The 9551-nt window shown below is 48.7% G+C and overlaps 1 non-coding gene across 1 annotated transcript; it reads right to left on the bottom strand.

Moving 5' to 3' along the window:
• Window positions 1-7975: 7975 nt before the first annotated feature.
• Window positions 7976-8047, bottom strand: TRNAE-UUC. The gene has a single exon. It is a non-coding gene; the product is annotated as a tRNA-Glu (tRNA).
• Window positions 8048-9551: the final 1504 nt, after the last annotated feature.

Genomic DNA, 9551 nt, shown 5'->3' with positions numbered 1-9551 from the left:
GGTTCCCATAACTGCCCACCAGTGATGCCCTCATGAGTGGGATGGTGGATTCAGTGCCAGATGTATCCCCAGATGACACAGTGGGCCTTATTCTCTATTTACCCTGGCGTAAATCAGAGCTAACACCTTTCATCTCGATGGACTTACACTGATGTAAAAAAAGTATTAAAAGAGTGGAAAATCGGGGCCAGATACTCCAAAATCAAAACACAATCATTTATCAGAATGTCTATATTTTGAATTGAGCAAAAATGTGTTTCTGAAGAGAAATTGTGACTACAATTGTGAACGCAAAAATAAAAATAATTCAATACTTTGGCAGTTTTATTGCTACTTTTTATTAATTGTTTTAATTTTACATTCAGATTTTAGGGCAGTGGTTTTATTTTTTTCTCCCCTCGTAGTTCTGAAATTGATGTAGCTATTTTTATGTAAAGAAGTTCATTTTACAATGGGCATAGCTAAGCAATAATTCTGTACTGTAACATGGTAATTATAGGTGACACCTGCACAACGTGAGTGTGTTTAAAAGCTAGAGGGCAAATACCAGAAGCCTTTTTTGAACCCTGTGTGAATTGCAGGTATCCATTATCACTGCACGTAGGCTTATTTCAGTTAGAGTGGTACCTGGAAACATTTATCAGGGCTCAGGACCCCACTGAGCTAAGTACTGTACAGACAAATAACCAGGGACCACTCAAGACAATCTGTCACCCCAGGCAAAACTTCACCTGAGGCCCACCTTCTACCATCTTAGAAGTTTGTAGAGAACTTCCAGCACCTCCCCTGCTGCTGTTGCCACCACCACTCCCAAACCTTGGGCAGCTGGCTAGGCCCTATGGCAGATCCCAGGTGCAATATGACCCCTGGCACTGGCAGGGGGCAGCTCCCAGCCTGGTTAACAGGCAGCACAGACTGGTCCCCCGATGCCCTGCATGAAGTCACTTGGGCTGGGGGGGGGGTTGGCTGATCCCCTTCACTCAGGGGGTGGCAGGCTCCTTCCCACTGGACAGAGAACATAAGATCATAAGAATGGCCGTACCAGGTCAGACCAAAGGTCCATCTAGCCCAGTATCCTGTCTACCAACAGTGGCCAATGCCAGGTGCCCCAGAGGGAATGGACCTAACAGGCAATGATCAAGTGATCTCTCTCCTGCCATCCATCTACATCCTCTGACGACACCATTCCTTACCCATCCTGGCTAATAGCCATTAATGGACTTAACCACCATGAATTTATCCAGTTCCCTTGTGTGTGTGTGTGTGGGGGGGGTCCCCTTCAGCCCCTGCATCCCTGGCCTAGCCATGTATGTGGCTCCCCCAGTCCAGCCACACACCTTGGCCCCTACATCACCTGTCCCCTGCCCAGCTCCCTGCTCTCCAACCCCCAGCCTGTACCCCCTACCATCCCCACTCTGCACCCTGAGTTCACCCCAGGTCATATCCCTTGCCAGGCTCCGAATTCAGCAGCCACAGTCTGCACCCCCTGCTCAGCCCCCCACACTAAGCAACCCCATCCCATCCCAACCCGCTGCCCCTACCCAGCCCCCTGCACTCAGCACCCCCCGCCCAGCCCACACCGCATGACCATCCCCCCGCACTAAGCAATCCCAGCCCACCCACTCGCCACCAGCCCCCCACACTCCGCTCCCCCAGCCTGGCCCCCAGCAACCCTGGCACCATTCTGAACAAGCACCTCGCTCTCGGGCTCAGAGCCGGCATGGCAGCAGTGCCTCCCGAGCCCAGACACGGTGGAGCGGAAGTGGCAGCAGTGATGTGGCATCCAGGGCCGGGGCCAAGGGCTTCCCAGGCAGCAGGGCTGTGGGGACTGGGCACAGAGCAGCAGGTGCAGCCTGGGTGATGACACGGAGTGGCTGGGGCGCTACGCTTGTGGCTGAAGCCCCAGCAGCACTTGTGGTGCCGCCAGGACCAGCCCTGAGCCCCTCAGGGCCTAAGCTGGGTCCACAAACGTATTCGCACCGGAGGTGGGAGCAACTGGGGAAGAGGTGGGAGCACTGCTCTGGCAGCCCAGGAGGGTGTTTCCTGGTCCTTACAGCTCTAGCTGGCAGCCTTCCCCTTCCTTGGGCAGCCCCCCCTGCCCCCGAACCTCATCCAATGCCACCACCAATCTGCCACCCTCAGAAATCTGCTGCCCTCAGCCTAGACCTGCGTGCAGCTAAAGCAGCCTCTGCAAGCCTCAGAGACAATCCCGTCGGGGGGTCTGATCCTCAGCTAGTGCAAATTGACTTAGCTCAATTGTCTTCAATGCAGCTGGCCTATGCTGATTTGCACCAGCTGAGGAGCTGACTTTTCGCGTCAGGAAGGATGTGACAAGTGGATAAAGCAGACAAATGGAGTAGAGGTGTGTTGGGAGGATGGGATAACAGTCAAATGAACTGTGTTGTGCAGGAAAGCAGATTTCATAGTTTCCCACTTACTCACTAATGCCAGACAGTGGTGAACGTGCTATTGCTCCTATTGACTACATGGGCTGCTGCTCCTTCCAAATGCACACACACACCTTGGCCACAGAGCTGGCGGGATGCAGCGGGGAGCAGATGCTGCATCCTCTCCAAAGATGGCAGAGCATGTGGATCTCAACATTGCCTGGAGCACAATGTTTCCCAGCGGCATGGTGTGTCTGGGCTCCCTCTCCAACATAGAGCTGTGGCCATACGCTGCAACTGCGCTCTTCGTTTAAATCCCATCTGTTGCACAGCTGTGAAAATGAGTTTTATTAGTTACAAAATATCAGGCGGTAGTTCTGTGTGCAATGATTAGCTAGCAAAATATTTGCTATGGGATTAAGAGAGCATGAGGAAAAGCTCTAGTGGAAGATTCTACTGAGGATACCAGCAGCATGAGGATGTGTATTTGGGATTTACGAAGGCGACACTAGGCTTTAAAAATAAAGGATATTTGGGTCTGATTCTCCACTGTTCTGCTTCTGGTGCAGTAATTTACACCAGTGCAAAGTGAGTGAACAGTGGGTGTAAAACACAGCTGAATCAGCATGGTAGGGTTTTACATACACTTTGCCCTGGTGCAAATGACCACACAAGATGCGGGGCACTAGAGAATGAGGCCGTCTTGTGTTTTGTTTCCCTGCCTTTCTCCTTTCATGGATACACAAGCCTCCAGTTCCAATAGGCCCCTATGCACTGGGTTCTGATTAGCATCCCATTCCTCAATCTTCTGAAAAGCTGCCTTAGTCTAGGTATGAACTGATAATCCTGCTGCACCGGCAGTTAAAGTGGGACAGAATTTGGAAAGCAAACTTTCAGAAATCACACACATCACTATTATAACCAATGGTTTAGCCAATGATACCCTCTGCTGAGGCTGACTTTGTCCTCTCTATACCCATTACCAGACACACAACCTGAAACTTCCCCCCAATGGGCTAGCTGTCTTGCATATTTGACTAATAGATGTGCTTACTGCTAGCATTATCATTTATATTAAACTCGTATTTATGTTGAGTGGCTTCATCCGTTTCCTCACAGATATCACACATGGCATTTTATCACTGTTCCCAAACAATCCTCTACCGCTCCAGGGCAGCTGCTCAAAGCTCTCATCATGTTTTCCCCTCTTGTATTTTATTTCTTGCTCTTCCTATTTTGTCCCTTTCGTTCTTTGCTTCTTCTGTTCAGTTTCTCCCTCTCTGTACTGTTTGATGCTTGTCCCTCTTCCCTTCGGTTATTTCCGTTCTAGACTCACCTTTCCTACATCCCTGATTTAACATGTAGCATTTCCTGAGCTTTTGTTTGCTTTCCTCTTGTGTGTCATCCTCTGACTCGCTCTATGGAAAAAAACTCAGTTGTTGCTAGGAAAGTTTTGGGATGGAGATGAGCTCTCGTAAGGCCAGAAGAGGTTTTCAGTAATCCTAGCTAGGGCGATGTTCACAATAGCTTTCATCTCCCTCCAATTAATGCTCCTGAAAACATTTTCTGATTCCTAACTAGCTGATTCACCTTCAAAGTCCTGATCCCCTCTGTGAGAGTGTCATTGAGTGATCCTGGTCACTGGTCCTCTGGAGGGGGGGAGGGGCTTCTAGCACTTCACAGTCTAGCTAGGAGATCTTAAGTCTGACTTGCACCTTGTGTAGTGATTGGTCCTCGTTCAGAGCTGATGTACAGTGCTATCAGATCAGAATTCTCCAGTCACTTATACCATCTTACACCCTGCACAGGTGTGAATGACCACACCAGGGGCAAGGCAGTGGGGGAATCAAGCCCCTACGATATCTGTAACTCATCAGGTAAGTCACCTGTAGCCAGAGACAGCTACAGGGAGATGCTTTCCCTTCCCTTCCCTCTTTCTTTTATGGGTATGCAGGAAAAATGGGGAACTGGTTCAGTTTAAAAAAAGACCTGATCTGAACAGGCCTCAAATGTACTCTGCACCCAAACTTCCAACTCAACCTCAATGAGTGCTCAACTATAAATCCAAACCAAAGAAAAGATTTGCATGAAATCCTTGCAAAGTCAAGCCACTGAGTCTCACACAGCTGTAGAATGTACCACTGCGTCCCTAACAGGACTTTCAGAGTGAAGCTTTGCTTTCCAATTGTTGGGCTTCCACTGGTAAGAAAAGACTGGTACTGTGAAAAATAACACAGATGAAAGGAATACAACACTAGACACTAGTCCCTTAGAGATAGGCCTGAGCTGCAAAGTCCATATACAGATTGAAAGTGTCCTAAGACCTTGAGGTGTTTTGATCCAAGGTTTTTTTTCAGTCCATTAGATACATGAGGGTGTTCAGATCCAGCTTGTTGGTTTGGGCCTGTTTCTAGTCATGACTTTGTTTTCTTCACATATTAATTTCATATGGTTTATAATGTCAATAATGATGGCTAAAAAAAAGGCAGGTCCTCAGGGCCAGACACAGGGGATCCACGCAGACACCAAAAACTAGCAGGCACCTTTGGAGCTATACGTGAATATCCCCAGTGGCTTATTGTTTAGCAGCAGCACCTTCTGCACTGCCCAAGGCACAGTTTCACACACACATTGATCTTATCAATGGTTTAAAGTTTTAACTTTACCTCTGGCCCTCATTTCCTCCAGTTGGTTATTAACTACCAGTTACTGTCCTCCAAGCCAGTCTTTATTGCAGCTGGTCAGTTTCCATAACACTTTCATTGAGAAGGTTTTGGGGCACAGGCAAGGTGAAGGAGACTCTCTCATGCACTTGGTGGGTAGAGTACCAGTTGGGGGATCTAGAAGACCCAAGTTCAAATCCATACTCTACCTGATTTGGTATAAGCTTGGATGAAAAAACTGTGCCCTGAAGCAGCAAATTGCAGTGGGGTTTCTCACATTGCAGGTGAGCACTCAAGTAGTGCTGGGGCCATGAAAACATTGGAAAAGTTTTGTTTTCAGTCCAATAGGGCATGAAAAGAAATTGTGAAACCTCAAAAGTGGCCACAAAATGGGACTATCATTCTCCAGTCAGCTCTAGTCATTACTGAATGAGGCTTCAGTCTTAGGGCAGGTCTACACTTCCACTTAAGTCAATCTAACTTACAGCTCTCAGGGGTGTGAAAAAGACACCCCCCTGAGTGACGCAGGGTACAGCGACCTAAGCGCTGCCCATGCTGGCACTATGCAGTGTGTGTAGTGTAGACCTGCCCTTAGCTTGTACAAGGGTGAGTGCACAGCTGTGCTGCCCTAGGAGGATCACTGAGAAGGAACTCAGAGTGTGTCTACACTGCAATTAGACACCCGCGGCTGGCCCGTGCCAGCTGACTTGGGCTCACGGGGTTCAGGCTTGTAGGGCTGTTTAATTGCCATGTAGACATTCCGGCTCAGGCTGCAGCCTGAGCCCTGGGACCCTCCCACCTCACAGGATACAGCCTGAGCCCAAACATCTACACTGCAATTAAACAGCCCCTCAACCTGAACCCCTTAGCCTGCCACGGGCCAGCTGCGGTTGTCTAATTGCGGTGTAGACACACCCTCAGAGACTTGCTTCTTTCTTTGCTCCCAGAGATAAGTAACTGATTTATGTCCTTTCCCAGGTGCAGCTTACTCTTCTGGCCACCGTACTGGGGATTCAGAGCCAAGGCTCCCCCCATTTCCTGTCCCTTTCTGGCCACTTGCTTTGGTGGGAGTACTGGGCAGCAGTCCCTGGTCTCCCCCAGCACCTCAACCATGAGGCAGGGAGTTCGAGCATGGTGGGATTCTCCCCTCCCTCTGCCCCCGGTATTCTCCTCTATGCCATATTAAGCTGGGTCACATTCTGGCCCTAAATAGATCCCTAAAAGGAGTGGGTGGCTTCACACTCCTATACAAGTGGGAGTGGTGATGAGTTAAAGAAAAAGCCTGCACTAGATTCTGCTCACACCTACCCCAGTGTAAACTGGGAGTAACTCCACTGAAGTCAGTGGAACTACAACATCGTAAAACTGGTGTGAGATCTGAATCAAGCCCACCATCTCTCTCACAATGTTACTTCCCACTTGAGGGCAGAATATTGTCTGGCCAACATAAGGATTTTCACATATACCGTTGTTTCTCTGTTGGAAATAATGACAGGTCACAGCGAATAAATGAAACAAAACTATCCAGAGCCGTAGAGGAGGAAGGTGGGGGAAGCAGATTTCCACACATTGCTTAACTTCCTGTTTTACAAAGTTCCTTTCTGTGATCTGAGTGCAGATGGAAATTTGCAGAGGTTTATGTGTCAGCAGCCCAGGGCACCCTCAGCACAGTGACCTCTTCCTCTCCCAGTATGGTACACTGAGCCATAAGGGCAGTAGGAGAGCTGGCGAGTGTGCTGCCTTGGGACTTTTCCAAAGCACAAAAATGCACTTTTGCTGGCTAAGTCAAAAGGGGGAGGGAGGGACAGGAAAGGAAGGGAATCCCCTGCGCTCAGCAAGTTCCTGATCCCACTTCCATTGAAGTCAGTGGAAACAATCCCATTAACTTTAGTGGGAACTGGATTGCTCCTTTCATCTATAACTCAGAGTGGTTCACTGCACAACAATACTGGAGTTCAGGCAGTATCATTCTCTGGGCAAAGGTCTGCCACACTGATCCAGTTATTACTTATTTGTGTTACGATAGCACCCAGAGAGCCCCACTTACATTGTCCTGCATTGTGCCAGGTGCTGCACAAACAGTAAGAGCCCATTCGTGCCCCAAAGAGCTTACCCCAGTCCACAGAGACATGACAGGAGAAAGGAAGTATCGTTATCCCTTTCTCATAGACTGCAAACTGAGGCACAGGTTAAATGACTTTGCTGAAGTCACACAAGGAGTCAGGGACTGAATGCAGATCTCTTAAGCCCCACTCTAGTGCCTTACCCACAAGACTATCCTTCTCCTCCCCACCAACTCCCTGCATCCTAGGGAGACCATCCCTTGAATGAAACAACTGAAAGGAGACCAAGCTAATGGGCAGAAGCTCCCAGTTTCACAAACCAGCAAATGAAATACTATGGAGATTAACTTTCCTGCTCTAAGCACCCCTAATTCAAGCACCTGGGAAAATACTGCAAGAGCTGCTTCAAATGCCTCAAACAAACCAAACTCCTGCAACCTGGGGGAGGAAAGAGTAAGCACAGCTCCAACTATAGACTCTCACAAGGCCACTCTTGGCACAAGCAATGGGTTGAAACTGCCCCAGCCCTTCATGTCTACACTGAAATTAAAAAGCCACAGCTGGCCCATGTCAGTTGACTTGGGCTAAGGGGCTGTTTAACCGTGGAGTAGACATCCAGACTTGGGCTGGAGCCTGGGCTCTAGGACCCTGTGAGGTGGAAAAGTCCCAGAACTTGGGCTTCAGCCCAAGCCCAAGCCCAACTGTCTACACCACAGTTAAACTGCACCTCATTTTTTTCACCCCAGACAGGACTAGAACACACAACCTTTGGCTTATGAAGCCAATGCCTTAGCCATTAGGGCCCTAAAAGCCATGGATTTGTTTACACTGCAAGTGAAGGTTTTTTGGTTTAAAGTCATTTTTCCCTGACTGGGAATTGAACCCAGGCTGTGGCAGTGAAAGTGCCAAATCCTAACCACTAGACCACCAGGGAGTGGTGGTCAGTGTAAGCCCATCAGCTGACACGGGCCAGCAATGGGTGTTTAATTGCAGTGTAGACATATCCTCAGTGGCCCCAGCTGCCAGTATGCACTCATGACTGGAAAATCCTCCTCCCTAACACCGATCTGCAGGTTCCACAGTGTGTAAGGTGCTGCCTTCTAAAAGTAGTGTCCACCTAGTGTTTTGGGTTGAGTAGTCAGGCGTCATTTGAATGATCCCATGAGCTAGAACAGGTGGGGTTACTAGGACCTGGAGGTGGGGAAGCTATAGGCTTTTCAGCAGTGCATATCACCTCCCAAACATGAATCAGTTTATCCTCAGTGACACTTGGCGATAGGGAAGTATTAGTGATCCCATTTTACAGCTAAGGACCAGTGAGGTTTAGGACCAGTTTAGCCACCCTCACTCATACTGAATAGTACCTTACTCGGCAGGCACTCTCTCTGCTGTCAGTAGAACTACACACGGAGTAATGAACTACCCCGCCATGGGGCAGGCAGAATCAGGCCCTATATGATTTGCATAACATCATAGAAGACATCCACAGAGAAGCTGGGAACTGAATCCAGCTTTTCTAAGGTTCAGTCAAGCATCTTAGACACAAGCCCTTCCTCCCATGCCAGGGAGAGAAGCATTAAGCTGACTTAGACATCAGTTACTGTTATGTGGGTACTAGTACTCCATGGGAAAGGGACAATGTGTTTGGAGGAATAACACTGGATCTTCCCAGGCTCCAATTATACTGTGGAATTTGGTACCATTTGATCCCTGCACTTGCATTAAATATGCATTGTTTGATCATATGACTGATTTTCAGGCAATGCAATAATATTCATTGTAGGGATTTAAAAAAAAAATCAGCCTGTCAGACTGATGAGCTGATTGAATACAGCTGCTGGCATGGTTTTCTGTGTGAATCTTACAGCAAAGAGATGAATATTGTTAAAGCACTTTCTTCTCTTAAGATAATCAACATACTATGGCAATTTAAAATACATGGATATGGTCTTTTATATGACCATGTGTGCTAGGAGGGTCCACCCCACACTTCCGTGCCAACCCATCCCAAATTGGGTGGGACAGTCCTGAAATGCAGAGATCAAGTCCCAGTGCTGAGCTGAATGACTCTGGGACAGCATATGTCCCAGATTCCCTGTGGCATTGCTTTGCTCCTGCCCGAGGCTCAGGGTGGCACTAGCCTCTTCCTGGTGAGGGTGAAGGGTGAGGTGGGCCTTAAGCTTCCCCCTTGCTACAAAGCTCTGTTCCTTCCTCCTCCTCTCTCCCCTGAGGCCCTGCCCTCTGGCGAAGCCAGAGTTGGGCAGTAATAAGAGCTGCCCAGGGAGCCCAGGTCGCTGTGGGGAGCCCAGGACCCTCCCCGGGAGCTGTGGAACTGATCTGCTGCATGACCTAGGTATGTCATTTGCCTCTTCTCCAAAATAGGGATAACAACATTTACCTGTCTTTCTAAAATTCTTTGAGATCTACGAATGAGAAGT

The sequence above is a fragment of the Mauremys mutica genome, chromosome 3, assembly GCF_020497125.1.
Source record: "Mauremys mutica isolate MM-2020 ecotype Southern chromosome 3, ASM2049712v1, whole genome shotgun sequence".
NCBI lineage: Eukaryota > Metazoa > Chordata > Testudines > Geoemydidae > Mauremys > Mauremys mutica.
This window is presented reverse-complemented; position numbering and strand designations above follow the sequence as displayed.